The sequence below is a fragment of the Rhinolophus sinicus genome, chromosome 2 (genome assembly GCF_057876585.1).
Source record: "Rhinolophus sinicus isolate RSI-liver-muscle chromosome 2, RSI-T2T, whole genome shotgun sequence".
Lineage (NCBI taxonomy): Eukaryota > Metazoa > Chordata > Mammalia > Chiroptera > Rhinolophidae > Rhinolophus > Rhinolophus sinicus.
Window position 1 is genome coordinate 100,661,671 of NC_142502.1, and position 22,921 is coordinate 100,684,591.

General features: G+C 37.7%; 1 protein-coding gene across 3 annotated transcripts in view; it reads right to left on the reverse strand.

Moving 5' to 3' along the window:
* The window catches only part of ZFAND3 (zinc finger AN1-type containing 3), a 297,507-nt gene that overhangs the window by 156,437 nt on the left and 118,149 nt on the right, over window positions 1-22,921 (reverse strand). The gene's annotated exons all lie outside the window — the stretch shown is intronic.

Here is a 22,921-nt window from a genome sequence, read left to right on the forward strand (position 1 = left end):
TAAGATTTAGATTCCGTAAGTCAGAGGCAGGGCCACGGTATTTAGTGTTTACAAAAAAATTCTGCAGGTGACTTGGAACTCTTGTTTGAAAGCAGGCAATTACTACCTTGAAAATGAGTACGATTTTTTTAGGTTTTCTAGTTTGGGTTCATAATCCCAATACCACACACAAAAAACAGGTATCCTCATTTTTCTCGGAAGAACACACTCCAGGACCATACTTTAAATCTCTATAAAGTAAATTGTTTCTTCCACTAACTTCCCATTTAATTGTAAACTTTCTGGCAATAAAGTTACCAATTAAAGGAAAGTTATATTATTATTGGGAGGACTTCTAAAGCAAATTCAAAACTGAACCATTTTTTCCAAATCTAGAAAGCAGTTCCTCTGAACATGTAATCTGTAACCTCTGACTCCTTGTATCACAGGAATGAATTCCTCTTGTTTGGAGATCTGCGGGCCACCCCTTTGACTCCCCTCCTTTGTACTGAATATTTCCTAGAACCAGAGTTCAATTTCAAACTGTGTCTGCTGGTACCACGATCTGATTCAAAGTAAACCCCCCCCCCCAATCTAAATATTCTTGAATTTTTTTCCAAGGCTCCTGGGTCTCTCAGATAAATCACTGACCTACATTCAGGAGTAAATTGTAAAACTGATATAGCACAGGCTATTTAAACGAGATCAGATGTTAATCATCGTTGTATTCCCCGTGCCTGGATCATTTAGTAAACACTGTAAAAAGTGTTTTCACTGATATAGTTAGGCTTCTTAATAACATGCTTAGTATATGGAACAAAGTTTGCCTTTTACCATATAATAAAGGAATAAACAATGGGGGGAAGGGGAACGGGGCTAATCCTCCTTTCTTGTTAAATATGGATTATTAAATAATATAATACTCCTGCTTTCTTCAGAGATTCATCTCTTGCTATAATGATTAAATTTTCTTAGATGGAAAGATAAAAGTAATTGACTTGCCAAAATGCTTTTTTTTAAAAAAAGGCTATATCACCGTAAAGCTGGACAGATGGAAGAACTCTGGGGTTTTTACTAATTAAAACACTTATTATTATCCACTAAACTAAGAATAAGAAACCTACAACTGGGAGTTAGCTACTGTACGTCATTTAAGGAAATGGGTGGACTTATTTCTTCACTCCCTAAAGAAGGTATTTCTTACATGCAGGTGGTACTGGTAGCTGCTTACTAAGCATAATTTTGGATGTCTATAATGACATTAAACCTCTGCCACCACCCCCACATCTGTTTAAATCCTCTCCTACCGTTTCCCCAAAAATAAGACCTAGCCGGACAATCAGCTCTAATGCGTCTTTTGGAGCAAAAATTAATATAAGACCCGGTATACTATATTATATTATATTATATTATATTATATTATATTATATTATATTATATTATATATTATACCTGGTCTTATTTTACTATATATTATACCTGGTCTTATTTTACTATATATTATACCTGGTCTTATTTTACTATATATTATACCTGGTCTTATTTTACTATATATTATACCTGGTCTTATTTTACTATAAGACCAGGTATAATATATAATATATAATATATAATATATAATATATAATATAATATAATATAATATAATATAATATAATATAATATAATATAATATAATATAATATAATATAATATAATATAATATAAGTATACCGGGTCTTATATTAATTTTTGCTCCAAAAGACGCATTAGAGTTGATTGTCCGGCTAGGCCTTATTTTGGGGGAAACACGGTAGGTAGCAGTGGATGAACCTCATCAGAGCTCAGTCACTTAAGGGCACAGGCTACAAATTCAATGTCCATAGAAACTGGGCAGGTAACAGAAGCGAGTAAAGCCAACTACATTCAAAAGAACAGCACGTGAGTGGTGAGTCTGCAGCAAACACAAGAAAACCCACCAGTCTAGAGGGGAGAAATCTGCTCAATTCCAGCCAACTGGGACCACACAAAAATTAAGAGAGAAAATAAAAACACTACGCTTTGTAAAGAGAAGCCACACACTCAAAAGTTCTGTGAAATCTCCCCTAGTTTTAAAACATTGCAGGCCACATTATAAACGTCTTCAGACAATCTCTACTTTTGTGTTTCCTTTTAAAATACAAATACCCCTGGAAGAGGTGGTTATCAATTTCAGTCTCGAGAAATCAGCACAATGCCCTCACCACAGTACTCAATAAAGATTTGTTAGATGGATGGATAGCTCTGAGATTACAAGATAATTTGGGTATTAAGAGAGACCAGAAGAATAAAAAGCAAATCCCATATAGCTTCGCAATTTCACAGACATGTCTGTCCTGTCTTGTTTAACTCTCCTCAGTATCTTAACTCTTTTTTATCTATTCCCTTTTTTCTTCCACAATTGCTTATGCTTTGCTCTGTTGGTGACACTAACAACTTAAGTGGTAACACCAACCTAAACTTCACTGTTGATTTTTTAAGGATTTCAAATAAAATTCTAAGATCTTGGGGGGTCAAGAGGTAGGACTATTGTACTCATGTATCTTCCAACTACCACTTTCCTATTCTTGGCCCCACTTAAAATTCTGAATATGTATTTGTTAAACTGAATTACAAAAAAATTTTTAAATTTTTACTTTAAAAGGATTTCCTTGAGTATCACATTCCTCCAGTGCCTCACATACACCTGGTGCTCAATAAATACTGATTGCCTAGCTTACAGATTTTTATTTACTAAGATAGAAGCTGAGAGAAAAACTAAAGTACTAGAAGTTTTATGCAATTGAACAATTACGAGTGAAACATCCTTTTAAATTTTTTCAATTTTCATATTCAATTTGTTGCGAGTATGTTAAAAGCACAATTGCTACAGCAGCGCCATAAATATACAACACATACGCAATGTCCACTCTGAAAATTAACCAGCCAAGTCCTAGGCTTTCATATTCTCAGAAAGGAGGTAACGCTACCAGCAAGGCTACTGGGCTCACTGTCTTAGACAAGCTTAGCAGGACCTCACCTTTAACCTCTGCAGGAGCAGCTCACCCTCCAAGACTGGAGTCATTCGGAGACCTGCATCTGGGATGTGGAAGTCCACAGGGCTTCTAAGGAAGTTTTAAACAAATCATCCTTTAAGTCAAAATGTCTGTCTGCCAACTCACTTCTGTCATCAGTGAATCGGGGATGACATTGCTTAGTTCAAATTATATAATCAAACACCATTCAGAGGTTGCCAGTAAGTGAGATCTCTACACCCCACCATCAACTAAAGAAGAGCCCATAAGGGAGTAACTGACATTCACATTTTTCGTTTCGTCTCCAACACCAACTGGGGGAATGTGAAAGCTAAGGTTGTGTATAGCTGATCCTCCGTTCCAACCCACGGTTCTGCCACTGAGAACCCACTTCTGCTTCTCATATGTACACTGGGAGACCTAGACAGCTTTTTACCTTAAAAGCTCTTACCGCTCAGTTCATTGGACCACTTTTATTTTTCAGTTTCTATTTCAGCGGTTAGAACGAATTGTGAGGATTGATATTTATTGACCTTTATTCTTTCTTAGAGTCATTAAACTACATTTCATGCTCTATCTATCTTGCAATTACCATATTGGTCCATTGGACCCATTTTATAAATCTAAGATGCATTATGGAAGCTTAGTGATCTTATTTTTCCTATATCATGAAAACACTGCCATTTCATCATCCGGGGAGTTATTTTATCATTACTCATCATTATTCATCAATTATATCCAACTATGCTTTAAAAAAAGACTACAATAATAAGAAAAAGGAAAAATAATGAAGTTGCCTACATTGAAGGATGATGCAACAGTGAAATAAATCACATCTTTCAGTTTTATCATTGCATTGTCCAAAGTATTTGCATCATTTTTCAAGAAGGAATTAAAGACTGGAGACACCATCTTTGTAGCCTGCTTTCAGCTTCCAATGAATACAGCTGAGAATTCAGAATTTTTCATTTTCTACCCAGGATGGCAAAGAGAAAAAAATTAACAGAGGAAGATGGTTCACAATTATTAGACAAGTCAGATGAATGCAAAGAGACAGAAAGCAGCACTCTAGACTCTAAGAACATATTTCTAGAGATAAAAAGAAAATATGGCATCAGTTAGTCTTTATCAGGAATGACACTGGCACACAATTATTTTGCAACAAGAATACAAACCACCCCAGGGTGGCTGGATGGCTCAGTCGGTTAGAGTACGAGCTCTCAACAACAAGGTTGCCAGTTCAATTCCCACATGGGATGGTGGGCTGCACCCCCAGCAACTAAAGTTTGAAAATGGGAACTGGACTTGGAGCTGAGCTGCGCCCTCCACAACTAGATTGAAAGAACAACGACTTGACTTGGAGCTGATGGGCCCTGGAGAAATACACTGTTCTCCAATAAAGTTCTAGAAATACACACTGTTCCCCTTCCTCAATAAAATCTTAAAAAAAAAAAAGACTACAAACCACCCCAATCTGCTAAAAGTACAATGTGACAGTATTCTTTCATCTTTTATGATGTTTGCGTGCCAAAATTTACTTGATACAAAGAAGTTTGCTGTATTTAAATTCTAATTAAAATTCCTAAGTTTTCACTATCCTTTTATTCTTCTGTATATTATAAAAATGACAAAAATATAAAAAATCTGAATATCCACTGTACCCAGATGATAAACAGTGATTCTTTTTCCAACCTGCCAGAAATTCAACATCGATTTTCCTCATCTTACCCCCTACACTTAGCCTCTTGAAGGGTGCTACACTGTTTATCATTGACAAATACAAAAATGTATATAATTGGTTACATTTTTATTATATAACTCATGTTGATTTTCTACAAAAAAAAACTTTAAAAATTATTCATGTTATAGTTTATATATTTATATTGCATATAAATATTTTACAAAACTAAAATATTATAACTGTATTTCTGCTTGCTTCTTTCATTTAAAAATATAAATATTTTAAATTAAAATTTACTTCTTGATTTAAAGAACTACTGTAGGATTCCTCCCACAGTAAAAATTAGCATTCTGGATCACCTACCCCTACCTAACCAAGATTAGAAATCACCACAATACCCTGAGATCTCATTTACAGAGGTCAAAGACATAAGACTCACATCCGCTCCCAAATGGGTAAAAATTAGAAAAAAGAACAACCACCATTCACAGAAAAGCATCCTTTAGCCTTAATTTTGAGCAACGATAACAGCTCTCTTCTCATTCGCAAGCCCTGGTTACGGCACTACCCTGATTTACTAGTGTTGACCTCACCATGTGATTTTTAAGTGCCCCTAATTTATTGGGATAGAAGAAACCTTTTACTCCTATGAACATAATATGTCATATTTTGCTGTGTATAGTGAGCACTTTTTTGCCCAAATTTGTGAGGGAAAACTAAGGACGCACATTATACATGGGTAGTACTAATGCCAGAGCTATACAAATGTTAATTCTTTTATTTGTGCTTATGAGTTAAAAGAGTATTAAGAAATAAATGCTAAAATTCCTTTATAATTTTAACACAAGTACCTACATATAAACAAATAAAAATTTGAATTAAAAAATTAAAACAAAAGGTTTTTTCCCCTAAAAGTTTGGGACAAAAATGTGGGTGCGCATTATACATGGGAGTGTATCCTACAGGGCAAAACACGGTAATAGGATCCCAGGTCCGTCAGTCCAAACTCTTCTACCTGCACATCTAACACGACCAGCATTTCTATCAGCCCTTAGGCTAGAAGCACTGGATGGGTGTGATTCCCCCAGACTTAGGCTCCTGAGTTTCGTATTTCTCTTTTTGGAAAATCTTTTATACTTTAATTTGACCCCTTTTCCTTGCTCTATTCTCCTTGCGTCCTCAGAAGTACAAGTATATTCCAATTGTGCTTTTTTGTGCACAAGAACAAGCAGAAAGCAGAGAAATAAATTCATGTTATAATTTTTCCAGGAGGATTCTACTTCACCAAGCAAGGTACTGCTTACCCTACAATTAATTTAAATATTGTAGCAGGGAAGATTTTTTTTTTCCTTTATGTTTTAATCTGGGGACAAGAACAAATCCAGTAATAGAACGTCAACATTAATTTGAGGGGAGATGAAAAATGACTTAATAACACTGCAGCAGGATTAATATTGTACGATAGATCATGGAGCCATAAAACTCTTGACAAATTCATTTTCGTATCACTGTATATTCTTGCTAATAGGGCAGGGCATATCTGAAAGGCGGTTAATACCTTACCGCACAAATGCCGATCAAATTGCACTGCAAGGGATGTATTTCGCAGGAGATGGGAGGAAAGACGACTGTCCTCACCCCCTGCAGCTCGCATTCCAGTACAACACGGAGCAGGAGAGCACAGGGATTTCCAGGAGGAAGTGAACGCTTGCTTGAAATCAAGTGGTACGATTCAGAAAATGAGTTGATGGGCACCAAGAAATTTGCTTCCACTTCAAGACCCTCTAGCCAAAAAATGAGTGGAAAACAGATCAGCCAATGACACAAGATAGATTTTTAACCCAAAAAGCTATCTAAACAAGGTGCCAAGCCAATAGACCAAATAGAGGAATCCTAATTTGACATAAAAGAAGCTACCAGGTCCTTAAACGACAACAAAAAAGAAACTATCAGATCTTTACACTAAAAATAACTTCTGCTTCCAGCCAAGATGGAGTAACAGGAACTGGATTTATCCTCTTGCCTGAAACAACCGAAAAAAAAAAAAAAAAAGAAAAGAAAAAGAAAAAACATGAGATGACAGTTTTCAATACTCTGGACGTCTGGCAAAAAGACAGTGACTACGGAGACTGGGAAACAAAGGAGCCAAGCCCTGTGACTTCTCAGCTACTGCCTTGAAGACCTTCCAGGCCATGGACCGGGACGGGAAAGCGAGCAAGCGGGACCCGTGCAGCAGCACTGGCTTCAGGCCGCACAACCAGCACCGCTGCAGCGCAGGAGGGGCCTGGGCGTGGGATAAGGCTCTGCAGTTGCCATCTTGAAATTCTATATGATTTTTACAAAAGGTCTACACTTTCATTTAACACTGGGCCCTGCAAACTGTATAGCTGGTCGTGCGGGCTGATGCCCTGAACTGAAGAAATCAGCTGAGTCTGGGAGACTAACGCAGCTAGAGTTCATAGGACCGACTAACAGTACACAGGCATATAAAAAATCTATCCGAGCCCAGGAAAAGAACCATCCCAAAGGATTAGGGGTAACAGTAACTGTCATGCACACAAGTCTGGGAATAGTGCCTGTTCCCAAAGGTCAGACCAAGAAAACTCATAATTTAGGGCAATGGGTGAAGTGCTCAAGATCTTGCCATGGATGTGGAGAACAATTAACCACTGAGCACCACCCCGGATGCATCTAAAAAAAGTTATAAAAGTGCAACTCTAAAAGACTGAATTGTTTCAAGTAAGTTAACTGCATCCCAGAACAAAGCCCAAGAACATTTGTAGGTAGACAAAAACACCCAGCATCCAACAAGGTAGAACACAGTATCTGGCATCCAATCAGAGATGATGAGGTACACACAAGCGGAAAACACAACCCATACCAAGAAGAATCAATCCTTCACAACTGTCATGGTCTGAATGTCTGTCTCCCACCCCAAATTCTTATGTTGAAATCCTAACCCCCAAAGGTAATGGTATTAGTAGGAAGGGCTTTTGGGAGGTGATTAGGTCATAAGGTTGGAGGCTTTCTAAGTGGTATTAGTGCTGCTATAAGCGCACCCAGAGCTATGCAGCCCCTTCCATAGTGTGAGGATACACACAACGAGACGTCTGTTGTCCAGAAGATGGCTCTCACTCAACCATGCTGGCACCCTGACCTGGGATTCCAGCCTCCAGAACTGTGAGAAATAGATTTCTGTAGTTTATAGGCCACCCAGTCTGTGGTATTTTATTACATAGCAGCCTGAAAGGACTAAGCCAGTAACCAACCCAGAACTAAAACAGTGTTAGAATTAGCAGATAAGGACGTTATAACAACATGGTACAATTCGTAGGCTGCTGCTAAAGCAGTACGTAGGAAGAAATTTATAGCATTAAACACCTTTATCAGAAAAGATCTTAAATCAATAAACTTGGTTTCCACCTTAAAAAAACTAAAAAAATGAAGAACAAATTAAATTCCGTATGCAAAAGAAATAATAAAGATCAAAGTGAAAACATTTTTTAAACAGAAAAACAAGAGAGAAAAAAAGTGAAACCAAAGACTGGTTCTTTGAGACAACCAATAAACTGATTTAAACAAAACAAAAACAAACAAAAAATAAAAATAAATATCTAGCCAGACTGACTAGAAAAGAGAGAAGATACCAATTACCAGTATTAGAAAGGAGAGGTGTCATCACTACAGTTTTACAGATATTAAAAGCACAATGGAATATTATAAACTGTATACAATGAACACAAGCTGCATGAAATGGACAAAAATCACTGAAAAGACAAGCTACTAAGGCCCACACAAGAAGGAATCGATAATCTGAATAGTCCTGTATATTTATTAAAAGTAACTGTATTGTTAAAACCCCTCCCACAAAGAAAACTCCGGGCATAAAATTCTACCAAACATTTAAGGAAGAAGTAATACCACTAAACAAACTCTTATAGACAACTGGAGAGGATACTTCCCAAACTCATTGTTTGGTTAGAATTTACTCTAACAAAACCAGACAAAGAGATTACAAGATAAGAAAACTACAGATAAATATCCATGATGAATATAGATGTAAAAATTCTTAATAAAATTTTATCATATTTTGAATCCACATTATCCATTAAAAGGACAATGCATCAAAAAGTGGGGCTTATCTCAAAAATTCAGGACTAGTTGAACATTTGAAAAACAATTAGTATAATCAATTCACTAGATTAACAAAGAGAAAACCATCTGATCATCTCAATAGACACAGAAAAAAAACATTTTACAAAATCCAGCATTCATTCTTGATAAAAAATAAAAATCTCTCCGCAAACTAGGAATAAAAGAAAACTTTCTCAATCTAATCAAGAGCATCTATTTAAAAAGAAACTCTACAGTGCACCTCATACTCGATGGTGAAAGACCAAACACTTTTCCTGTGAAATCAGATGTGTGCTCTCACTACTTCCATTCAACACTCCACTGGAGGGTCTAGCAGGCAAGAAAAAGAAATAAAAGGCAACCAGATTGAAGATAAGAGATAAACTCCCTTTATTCACAGAAAACATAATTGCGTAGAAAACCCAATGGAATCAACAATTAGAACTAATACGTTAAACAGTTTAACGGAGTGACAGCTTACAAAATCAATATACAACCAGAAATAGATAAAACTTTAAATACCATTTATAATATCAAAAATATTAAATGCTTAAGGACAAAAGAAGTGAAAGACCTACACAATAAGAACTACAAGATATTACAGACCTAAACAAATGGAGATGTATCTTGATCATGGAGCAAAGACATTTAAGACTGTTAAAATGTCAATACTCCCTGAGTTGATTATAGATTCACAGCAATCCCAATGACAAACTTACCTAGCTTTTTTGTAGAAATTGAGAAACTGATTCTAAAACTCACACTGAAACAAAAAGAACCTAGAATAGCCAAAACAACTCTGAAAAAGAATGAAGTTGAAGGGTTAACACTACCTGATTTCAAGAATGATTATGAAGCCCTAGTAATCAAGTGTGTGGTATTGGCATAAAGATAAACAAATAGATCAATGCAACAGAATATAGAGCCAGGAAAAAATATCCACATATAAATGGACAACTGATTTTTAACATAGGCTCAAAGGAAATATGGTGGAGAAAGAATAGCTTTTCCAACTATTGGTGCTGGAATTAAAATAAACTTGGATCCATACCTCATACCATATATAAAAAACAGAAAATAAATCATAAATCTTAAGTGTAAAACCTAAAACTATAAAACTTCTTGAATACAGAAAAAAATCTTTAAAAGCATAATCCATAACAGAGCAAATGAATAAACTGAATTTCATCGAAATTAAAACTTCTGTTCTTTCAAAAATCAGTTAAGAGATGAAAAGAGAAGCCACAGAGCAGAAGAAACTCTTTACAAAGCATGTATCTGAAAAGGACTTGTATCCAAATTATATAAAGAATTCTCAGAACTCAGTAATAATTAAATGAACAATCCAATTTAAAAATGAGCAAAAAATTTCAACAGACAGCTCACCAAAGATCATGGATAGCAAACAAGGATACGAAAAGTTGCTCCATGTCGTTAGAGAAATGCAAATTATAACCACAATGAGATACTAATACACACCTATTTGAATGGCTAAAATTAAAAAGCCTGACCACACCAAGATGAGGGAGGATATGAACTAGAACTCCCACTGCTGCTAGAAAAGGTTGGCAGTTTCTTAGGAGTTAAACATACACCTATCATATGATTCAGACGTCCCATTCCTAGGAATTTGCCCAAAAGAAAAGGAATATGTGAAGTATGCGTCCATATAAAGACTTGTACGTGAATGTTTTCAGCAGCTTTATTGGACATAGCCAAAAGGTGGAAACCGAAATATCCATCAATATGTAAACAGATCATTTGTAATATATCCACACAATGCAACGCTACTTTAGCAGTTGAAAGGAATGGACTACACTAAAAAAGGCAACAATATGGATGAGTCTCAAAGTAAGCCAGATGCACCCCTTCCCCCACAAATACTATACTGGCATACCGTATGATTCCATTTATATACAAGTCTACGTCATACAAACCAATCTGTAGCGCCAGAAGGCAGACCAATGGTTGCCTGAGATGAGGGTGGAGCAGAGGTGGGAGGGAGAGACTCCTAAGACACAAGAGAAAACTGTGTCGATGACGAATATGTTAATTATTTTAATTGTGGTGATGCTTTCACAGGCATATACCTATGTCAAACATCCCTCAGTAAAGCTTTTCAATGTACAATAAACATGTTTCAAATGTAAGTCACATAAGCTAATTCAGACCACTATCCTATTAATACTTTCCATTATAATACTTTCTCCTTTTTTTCTTCAGAGTTTACAACACTACCAGTAAAAGCACTTCTCCAACTAGAATAATGTCCTTCAAAATCTCCCTCAGGTTTCTGCCTCACAAGTAGGAATGCTTTTATACGTTACGAAATGTTCCCATGAGTCTTTCCTCCAAACCGATCTTCCTACAGCCTGTGTCTCAGCAGGGGATGAATCTGGATTGCGCACACAGTAAGGCAACTTTGCAGGAGACCCTATTTATGAAAAGGCCAAGTCAGCCTTCACTTCACACTGCTCACGAAGAACCCCTTTTCTGATTCAGACAATCATCCTGAGTAAAACAGTTATTTCTCTTCATTACTTATATTAATACTAATTTCACAAAAATGCATTTCTTGCTGCTATAGTACAAGCAAGGAAACTGAGGCATCTTAGAATGAAGTAGATGAAAATGTGAGGAGACAGTTCATGGCTAACAGGCCAGTTTCTTGGGGGCAATTATGACTCACTTCATTCAATATGTGATAAAAATTATTCTTTGTACACTGAATCTATTTTCTTCTTTATTAAAATAGTTTCATTTCCAATTGACCTTCAACTGATAAATAATTTAGGGTTGGTGACAAACTTGAGAGATGCTAGTTTGTGCACTATATCCAATTCCAAGTCCAGCAGTTTTGAGTAAAGCAGAAGTTTATTTTCCTACAGACAGTAGGCAATAAACTCTCAGGTCACAACAACTGTCTCTAAACTAACCTGTAACACAATATACTGACTACGGTATTGTTCGTCTAAAATGATAGTAAATATATGAGAAAGAACATTACAGAACCTCCTCAATGTAAAACTGGGAATAGTGGAAGGCGGTCCTTATTTATTTTATGGAAAAATCAAGAGTAACTCCAGGCAGTATTTAGGTCTTCGGGTTCAAGAAAATCCCAAGGGATCCCTTTCTTTCAGAACGTGTAGCTTAGGTATCAGTACGCTTCAGAGCTGTGCTGATACCACGTGCACCAGCGTGGTACTGCGCTACCACATGTGACTATTCAAGTAACAGAGAAACCTCAGTTTCTCAGGCACGAGCCACATCTCGAGTGCTCCGGAACCCCAGGTGGCCGGTGGCTGCCATACCGGACAGATAGAGAACATTTTCACCAACACAGAAGCCGTTAACTGAACAGCGCTACTCCAGAGTGACCAAGTTTACAGTAAGATACTGGCTCTCTTTCACAAACTCTTTAGTTTTTAGATATTTTCGTAAATGATGTTTTGTTTTGATAAAAATAGTATTTTCATTAAAAAATACAATTTTATGAATCCATGATTTTCTAAGTGCAGGTGCTGAGGCCACCTATGGAATGAAATTCAGCTTTAGATACCAACAACCTAGAATGCTGCACAAAATTTGTTTTAATCCTATGACGTTTCCTTTACCTTGGGTGTATCTAACTACCTGCGAAGTGTCATCAATAATCTATAGCAATCCCAGCTGTCCTGCCCCCTTTGGGACACTTGAACAGAAAAGCAAGTCATGACAGCCTTAGCAAATCAGCACTAAGTAACTGAGAAAAGCCAGTCAAACAATGAAGCAGGGTACAGTGGTAGAAGATCTAATGACTTTGACAAATGAACTCGGGAGTGAAGGGCCAACAAAACTCAATCCATGCTAAGTTTTTTCAAAATAAACTATCACTTTCTTAATGAATATAAATGTTAGTAAACTGCATGAATAAATTAAAATTTCATTTAAGTGGAATATTCATTGAAGCCATGTATTACTGACTTCACAGCACGTCTTCCAGTTGACTGCTAACAAAACTACTCTAACCCCCGTTTGCGCCAATAGCAGAGATGAGTATTATCTGTCACTCACCTACCTCTCACTTAAATCTCTTCTACCAAAACAAAATTTTGTCCCAATGTCATCTATAATTTAATAAAGCCAAAAACCTTACAAAGGCAAGGGAGGGCATAAAATATTGCACCTGGGCCTACCTACCAATCCATTAATGAGATAATCCCATTCAAATAAAATAACAATTATTGTGACACTAACTTATTCTTTGATGGCTCAAATCATACTTCGGTAAATTCTCTTTACAGATCTTCAAATGAACATCCTCACCATTCCATATACCTGCAAGGGTCTAAAAATGGCTAGGCAGCCACATCTGTTATTCTAACAACATATTTAATGTGCATTAGACATCTAAGGACGTATTTTCATTAACAGAAGAATCATCAATTATTCCTGAAGTCTTACAGAAGCAAATATAGACTCTGAATGGCTGACAAAATAAAGACTGGCTTGCTGAAATGATGCTCTAAGAGTGGGACTTACATACTGAACCCAGCTTTATCTGGGTCCTCTTTGTGCCGCTGGAAGAGCAGCGGGTGACTAAGTCACTGTTTAAAAAAAGGTAGTGCACTACAGTGAGATGTAACAGCTGGTTTCTACCACGCCTAGTAAACTAACAGGTTAAAAAAAAAAAAAAAAAAGGGAGGGGAGGAGGGTAGGTTGTTTAATCTAGAGGAAGGAAGCAGAAGAAAAACTCAATGCACACAACTAACTTTGGTCTTCCATTTTTTCTTTCCCTCCTATGCACCCAAAAATCATTTGGGGAGGCCCCTATTTAATAAGGACAAGAAACATCAGCTAGAGAAATCTGATGCAAATGCAATATGAAGTTATCATACTGCATTTGTATCAGATGTTTTTGTCTGCTATTAAGCCAAAGGAAAACAATGCAAATATGAAAAGCAAACATTGCTGATTCAGAAAAAACCTTAAGTAAATCTTAGAAATAAATAAGAGGCTGCTGACTAGAATGAATCAAGAGCAGATTTAGTCATTTTGTTAGAACTTGGCAACACAAGGAAGTGTACCAGAAAACTTCATCCAGCCATCAGCAACGAATTTAGAATGTGTTCATCATGTTACTCAAAGGGCAATTAAATCAACAAGTATCAAAAGCAAAAATTTAATCTCAATTAGTGAGACACTTGGCCAACCCAGGACTCGATTCCTCATGGGAATACACAGAACAGCATCTCTTACTTACAAAACGTGTATGAGTGCGTACAAACCGAGAGCTGTGAATTAACTGCAATAATTAAGGGCTGGGGCACTAGACGGCTTAAAAAAAAAAGTCACACAACCTAAGGACTAGGTTATGGGTTCAATAACAACAAGGCCCATAAAAGGACTCTGATCTATATAAAGTATTTGATGATGAGAGGAGTAGAGACCGAAATTACACTCAAATGAGGCTAAAAGATCTCCCAGATGCAGACTGGATGGCATCATTCAGAGCTCGGTGAATAAAACACCTTTATCGAAATCACAAACCACATCACCAACCCAAATTGTCAATGTCGATCATCACAGAAAGACTAAGAAGTAATGAATGAGAGTTCTAGACCAAGGCGTATTTGGTCTTTTCCATCCCTGGAGGTTCCATTCCAACTATCCTGACCGATATGAGTCAAAACCTTGGACCTACTGAGGCCTGGTCCTCCATGCCGGGGTATGGATACTTCTCGCCACAGAATCAAATTCTGTCAATACTCAGTTCCTCAGATGGGTGCCTCTGGCCACTCAATACAGCAAAAGAAACTGGCTGGAACTGTAGCATAGCATGCAAAAATTTGGGGGGCTTTTAATTTTTACTTAATTTCAAACTCTGAAAAACTGCAAGAGTAGCACAAGGAACTGCTATATACCTTTTACCCCGATTCACCCACTGCTCACATTTTCTGGCATGGAAAATCTGATAACATCTTTTATCTCTGACCTATGTTTTTTCCTTCTGAAAATGACTTTACATTCTAACTTCTCTCACTTTAATGATGCCAAATCAACTGAATAACCACAAGGGGGATTTGATTGTTTCCTAAAGATAAACACTGAGCAAAAATTTATGAAGCAAAATTCCCATCAAAGAAACACTTTCTCTCAGATATTGAGGGAGTAACTCCCAAATTACTGAATTCAGGTAGGGGCAGGACAGAAAAAAATTATGAATCAATCAGAGCTAATTTCAGTAACTACTAGACGAATTTCCCTCCATATTATTGCACTGAATTACATCTTTAAGAATTTTAGGGGTAGGATTTCATGATACCTCAAATTACTGGACACACTCTGGGATTAGAATAAATTTTCGCATCAGTTCGGTCTGATGAGAAAAGGCAAGTGTGTTGGCCTGGAGGGAGCGTCCTCCAGGCGCCCCACGGCACGCCACCACCTCGCTCAGGCCTGGCCCAGTGCTCACAGCTAAGGGATGTAAAACCTCCGTCGCAGTAACTGCTGGCCATGCTCCGGCTTATTTTCTCCGTGGAACAGCACAGAACAACTATACCTGTCACCCCACCCCCATGTTAATGCCCCTCTTCCCGCCTCCTATTTATCCTCAGACTGTCTGCTCTTCCACCCTTCCAAGGCCAAGTCTCCACATCTAGTTGCCCCAACCCTTGTCTCCATCCTGCCTGGCTTGCTGAGTGCATCATAGCTTATCTTGCCAATGGGTAGTCCTAGCCCAGTTAGTCCCTTCAGAGAAGATTCTTTTTTCCATCCATTCTAAGCCCTCTTCTCTTGCCCACTCAAGAACCCACCTCATTCTACACCCTCTGCATCACAGTAAAAACTTGTTTCTCTTTTTAATCTCTAAAGAGACTTCTAGAGACAGCCTATTAAGCCTCAATTTCTTGTCAAAGGAACAATTCTAGCTCTGAAATAATTTGCAGAATACAAATTACTGACCCAGGCTGATCCAAGGAAATGTTACTTTCCAGCTCTAATGTTGAATTCCTTCCACTTAGATTATTTTAGTCGGTGCTCTCCTACCAGCAGGATCATCATTTTAGAAAACTCTTAATGTTGTCATTTGTATATAGCAGCAAAAACACCAAAACAGGAGGACTGAGATAATATGGTCAGTGTGAAAATTCACTTGAGAGCCCAAGTTGAGGGTCCGCCATTAGGAGATACCCCACAGTGACATCCTACATGCGAGAGGGAATATGGGGGAGTGTCTAGAATGGGGAGTCGGAGCCCAAGAGGGAAAAGCAGGGCATCCATGCAGAGAAGGGGGTAGCGACAGAGATGGGAGATTGGTAACAGATGGGACTGATCGGTTAGTAAATGTACTGAGGACCATGGAAACCAAGTTTCTCACTGTAAGAGAAGAGCATTACAAAATAAGAAAGAAAACTAGAATAAACCCTGTGGTATTAGTTTAGAATTGGACTTAATAGGAATTCACGATTTTTCAATATACTGAAAGGTACAAATAAATATAGAGGTTCATGTGCAAGGATCCACCAAGAGGGTCTGGAAACAAAAACGTCCCCAGGGCAGTGAGCACACTAATCACCAGATCTTGGCTTCTCAATACTTACTGTTTCCCACTAAAAAGAACCAAGAGTCCTTGGAGAAATGACTGATTCCAGGGCAGGGCAGGGAAAACATAAGATAAGCCTGGAACATCATTTTGTACCAGAATGCAAGAAAATGCTCAAGGATTTTTTCTTGCAAGGGACAGAACATGTTAGAAAAGACAGAAATTAACCTGAAGGGGCTCTCACTGGCAAATCTGAGACAATTTGGCCATCAACACACATAACGGTAGTAACAGATTATAACCCGTTAAATAAAATAGGAAACCATGAATCCATACAGACACAAATTTGGTGAATAATAAAAACTGTCATGGAATATTTACCTAGTTATAAATACTTTCCCACAAAGTATTTATTAATTACAAAGACGACGAGAGTAACTTTACAGTAAGTAAAGTTGTCCAGCAGACAACTCCTCAATGAAGCAGCCCGAGTGGTCACCATTAGGACCGGCTCAAAGTGAAACTGAACGTGTGACAGGGTACAATGAGAAGAAATCACTCATGTGCTACTTCTCCAGAAGCATGTAATTTGGCTTATAAGGAAATAACATATAAAAATCAAACACATTCCACAAAATAACTGCCTTGTTAACTCCAAAAGTGTCAAGAAGTTCACAAAAGATGGAAGACCGATTTCAGAAGGAAATAAAGAGACATTATGGGAATATATGCTATAAAAGACACCATTGGAACAACTGGCATACTTGAATGCAGTCTGAGGATGAGATAATAGCAATGTATCAATGTTAACTTCCTGAATTTGATTATTGTACTTCAGTTACATATGCAGACGTTATTGTTTTTAGAAGATAAACATTAAAATATTTGGAATGGATGGAGCATCAGGTTGGGAACTTACTCTCAAATGGTTCCAGAAAAAAGTTATTTGTGATTTTTTTTTTAAGGTGAAAAACAAAGAAAACCCACTCAGGAGTCTGGCAAACCTCGTTTCAAAATCAGGTTCAGCCACTTAAAACTACAAGGCTTTAGACAAGTTGCTTAATCTCTCTCAATCTTGTTTGCTTGTTTAATGAAGGGGATCAGTCTGTCTGTGGTGAAAATTAAGTTAGATGTTTATAAAACACCTTAGCACAATGCCTGCCACTTAATATGTCCTTCTGACAGTTATATTATCTCTGAAGATAAAATCTGATAATGCTGGGTCCCTGCTAAAATACTTGGAAGACAATACCAACCCTAGCTGCATCTAGCATTTTGCAGACTTTCGGTTGTCAACCACAGTTGCTATTTGTAAAACGTGCTGTTTGCAATTCTGTACCACAGATGCATGGTCTGTCACTGCCTGTGCACAGAGGAAATCATAAATGCCAAGCTCCTCTGTCTACCGTTCCCCATCTGTCCACAAACATACAGTCTGGTTTGAGGCTGTCCTTTAGGGGACCCGTAAGTTATTCTACCACAGTACCAGGGACAGCTGCACCTCAGCCCACAAGGCGGCGGTCAGCATCCTACTCTCATCCACTTAGCAGAGCTGATTTGTCCAAGACAGTGCATGCTTATCTGGACTTTAAGAAGTACAGATTTCTTATTTCGCAACTGGAGAGCAACTGGGGGAGAACTGCGCAGCTCAGAGGAAAATAACAACTCCATTACCTGGGAAGGGTGGGATAGCAATCATGTAGGGAAGGCATTCCAGAGGCTTCAGGTGACACGCTGTCCAGTCAATAAATGAATCTGAACTGCTAACTACTAAATGTTATAAAAATGGTTCTGTTCTGTTCCCCACCACATCAGCGCATGTATGTTCTGTCTCCTATGAGAATGTCCGTACACACTCAGACAGTGCTGCTCAAAGCACGGTGCGTGGACCAGTGCCACTCTGCCAGTGTGAAAGGTCTGTAACGAGGTAAGTAAAGATATCAATGGTAAGAAGTCAGAAAATTTCATAACTTGACAGAGTAACTTTGTCTATTACATATAATAAAAATAGAACTTATATTTTATAGCTTTACTGTTGGTTATTTTTTAATCTATTAATTCATTTTTATTGTATTTTATTAAAATACTGGATTGTGATAGATGGGGGGGGGGGAAGAACTGGTCTTTCACCACAGACAGTTTAAAAGATTTTCATATCCTAAGTTTGTTCACAACAAGCTAACATTTACTGATTTACTGAGCACTTACTTCGTGCCAGGTACACATGGTGGGCCTGCTCGCTTTACACACAATACTTTACTAAATCTTCACAGCAAGCTAAGTCCTATCTCTACTCTCATTTTCCAGATAAAAAAACTAAGGCACAGACTACAACTTGGTACGACTTGCCCAAGTACCTGAGTAAATAATACGTCTGACTTCTGAACTTAAGTCCTTAACTACTAAGCCAAAGAGTCTTGAAAACAATACAAGTTAGAAAGAGAAAATGGTCAGCTTACTTAGAAACGAAGAGAGAGAGAATTCTTCAACGCATGGTGGGCCTGCTGGCGTTCACTGAATGTGTGTGTGTGTTTTGGCCCCGACTCTGCCCAGCGTGAGACAGAGGAATCCGCTTTACCTGCCTCGAGTAAAGGGAGACAGGGTCCTCACAAGGGTACATACACAGATCACAGGGATCCACAGCAGGAACAGGGTCACTGTCAGAGATGAAAGCTGGCTGGCCGGCTCTCTCGGGGGCTATGCAGTCATGAGACTACACATACTTCTGCTTTCTTCTCTCCTGCCTACGGCGCTTCCACTGCTTCAGCCTGCACACACGCAAAGATATTCCAACCCAAGTATACCTGCCTGCCCATCAGCAGTTTCAACTTCCCTTTGCCTCCCTTAGAAGTTCATACGTCTCCAATGAACCACACAGATCACAGGTTAAGGGCTGGCTATCTCGTGACCCAGTCACCCCTTCTGATCCAGTAGCTCAGCATGTGTCAAGTGACACGGAACCAGGGTAAATCCATCTGTAAGAGCTAGGGCTCAGGGCAGGACTATCAAGTCCGCATTTCTTCTACTATATTATGTTACCTGATCTTTGAGAAGGTGGTAAGAGTCTCTAAGGTCTGAGGAAAGATTTGGACTCCAGAATTTATTTCATTTTGCAGAAGAAAGTTAAAGAAAAACACTGAGGAAAAAATGAAAATGGTACAAAAGGAAAAACAGAATTACAAGAAAAAAATAAGATATGGGAAGGTTTTTAATATATGAAACACTGGTCCAAGCCAAAAAGAGCTGACACTTCTTCGAGAAAAGTAAGATTAGTAAGATAACAGACCTCATAATTGAGATCCTGAGAACAGGACAGAAAAACATGCAGCTATATATCCACCTTATGTGCCTTACATTATTTTAACTAGTCCTGTTGCAGTTGGTAGAGTACCGTATCCAATAGAGAGATCTTGGATAGAAAGGTTTAACACCTTGATCAATAGAACAAAGTTAAGTTCTAGCTGGGTTCAGAGAGAAAAAAGAGCAGAAAATCTAAAGAAAAGAAAGAACTTGGGAGGGAAGGCTTCCACATTCAGAAGCACTAGAGACCTTCACAAGAGAAGCTTCTGGTACTGTTAGTGAAGCAGGAGGGAAACCTAAGAACCAGAAACCAGCCATCTTCATTTTAAACGGGGGTGGGGGGGAGCTCTCAGGACAGGTGACTGTCACTCAACATGGAGATCAGTAAAAATTTTGATAAGTAATTTCTGTAGCTAGGATAAATCAACAAACAAGTGACTATGGCAGCCTTTTCTAAACTTCTACATAAAGGGAAGGTAGCTACAAGATTCTGAGGTGGTTGTTTCAGTATCAGCAGTGAGTGTACGTGCTGTGGAGGACGTAACTCAGGAGGAGTGAGCAGTGCCACAAGACAGGAAGACGCCATGCTCAGGCAAATGGCACTGATGGCACTGCCCACGACCTCCGTCCTGAGAGTGGAAGGTATACATGAAAATGTGCTGAGAACAGAAACCTGAAACGTGTCACACCAAACATTTGGCATTCAAGGATTTAACACATGGGGTTTTAGGCTTCATTACATGTAATAAATTATTTTGCTAGGAATGAAGTTACTTGGCTGATCAGTGAGACCAACCAGATCAGCTCAGTGCGGTTTTACAGTTTACATTTAACACAGGATCTCAAGTAATTTTCACAACAGTTGTGAGGGTAGAGTATTATCCCCCACGTTACAGCTAACAAAACTAAGTAAAAGCTATGCTACGCTGGTATCTTGAAGGTTCCAGAACACATCTCCCACAAATTTCACGAGCCCGCTATACTGCTACTTCAATGCTTGCGCCTGATCGTCCCAACCAGACTTGCCGGTCTTTGGCGTAGGGATGCTATGTACACTCTGCCCTACAGGGCTTAATGTAAGGCAATAAACATAGCAGACAGTCAAGAAAATTATCTTTTGAACAAATGCAATTTATTTCCACGTAACACTTTCAAGTTTCAGAGGCCCAGGTTGTAAGTGCTCCTTAGAAGGAAACAGTCTAAATTGGAAGCCTGAAGAACTGGCCTCTATTTGGTTTCAATTTAATTCTGAGTCTGGGAGATAAAAGTTATGCCAAGTTAACAGAAAGATGTTCAAGTACTGATATAACCAGGAAGCAGCTCTAGAAAGTGGTCGTTTGTATAAAAAAAAGATCACAAGAATAAGGTCTTTTAGTGAGGTCCAATAGAGTTCATATCAAATTCTTTTATGTTGAACTATTTATATTTATATATTTGACAACTTGTGTGAAGTCATTACCATTTCTATTCATATGTGTATTCATATTATTCAAACTGACATCCTTTGAATGGGGAAACAACATAAATGAAATACCACCACAGCCAACAGAAAATACATGGCTATGTTAACTCTTTAAAACTGTAGGATTTTTTAAGTAAAAATCTGTTTTCAACATTGTGCCCATAACAATAGCAGGACAAAATTCCCATTTTTGAAGCCATCTATATGATTCGAATGCCAACATTTCTATCTTGATGAAGTCAGGCTAAATGCATTTGCAGGGAAAAATCACTACTGTGGAGAAACTGCACATATAACATTGAAACATTTTCTGTTGCTGCACATGGACGTCACGGAGCTAGACCGAAGTGTGATTTATGGCCCACTACATTGTATTAGGCTATGTTGCATCATGTTGGTTAAAACTTTAGCACAAAAGCAAAGCGCTGCATTGAAGAGAATTCTGAACGTGAAATGGGGCCAAGAAGACCACACTCCAGTACTCACTATTCCACTGCTACTCACCATGGATTAACTCTTTAGCTCTTCACCAAGAAATACCTTAAGTTAAGCCTACGAATGGGTACTAAATGAAGATGACTGGTGCTAACACCTATGGCAGGATTTTGGTTCCTTTAGCCCTTTAACCATTTTTATACATTAAGCTAAGACTCAGATGTAACTCTGCAGGTACAATTAACGGAGGCCAATCACCTTAAAGCTTGGAAATACATGAAGCAAACTTAGGAGACATATTTTACCACAATTCATACCTACTTTTATGGAAATTTACCTTTGTAAAATATAAGCAATATAAATATAAGATACATTTGCCCATCTGGGGATCTTGAAAAGCCAGGCAAGGCTTCTTAAAAGTCTTGAGTGTAGAAGAGCTGATGTATATTTATCCCAAACTTTATTGTTAGACCCATATCAGTTCTATTTTCTTCTAAATAAAAATCAAGTGCTCGGTATCTTGGATCAAACATTTAGCTTCCAGGATTAATTAGAATGATGATAGCAGTATAGCATTAGAAAAATAATCTCATTTACATGATTAAGAATAGACCTAAAGCAATTTTTCAAAAACCTTATTTTTATATTGAAAAATTCCTACCTCTAAATAAACATAAATAATAAAGGCACATCAAAACAGTATTTTGGCTACTTTTCTGTTCATAGTCATAAATTCTTTCCTCCAGAAAAAAAAAAAAAATCAAAATTTAATTTTGCTTTCTATCACACTGACCTGGTCTAATCTCCCTATTTGATTTAAGTCAAAGATTTTTGGACTAAATATAGTAAAGCAAATCATAGACTATTGACATCCTATATGTCACATATGTCACTTATATAGCATATCTGAGTTTTCTCCAAAGGCATATGAATAAATTATTCCACTAGGAGTATTTACCAGAGTTGTGCTGCCTTTCCTCATAATTTTAGTCTAGGTCTGTAATGAAGCTAACATATGAAAGCAAAAACAAGTTTCCTAGAATAGTACGCATTTCCCTGACAACAACTAAAAGTAGAATTCTACTGCATTCCTTAGGTAGAAAACAGCTGACAACTCTATTTCCATTATATTTGTTTTCTTTTTCCAGCTTTGTTAAGGTATAATTGACAAAAAGTGTACATATTTAAAGTGTACAACATGATTTGATATACACGTACAAGGTGTAATGATTACCACAAACATAATTAACACATCACCTCACATAGTACCATTTTTTGTGTGTGATGAGAACATTTAAGATCTACTCTCTCAGCAAATTTCAAGTATAACGAAGTATTAACTATAAACACCATGCGATACATTAGCTCCCCAGAAT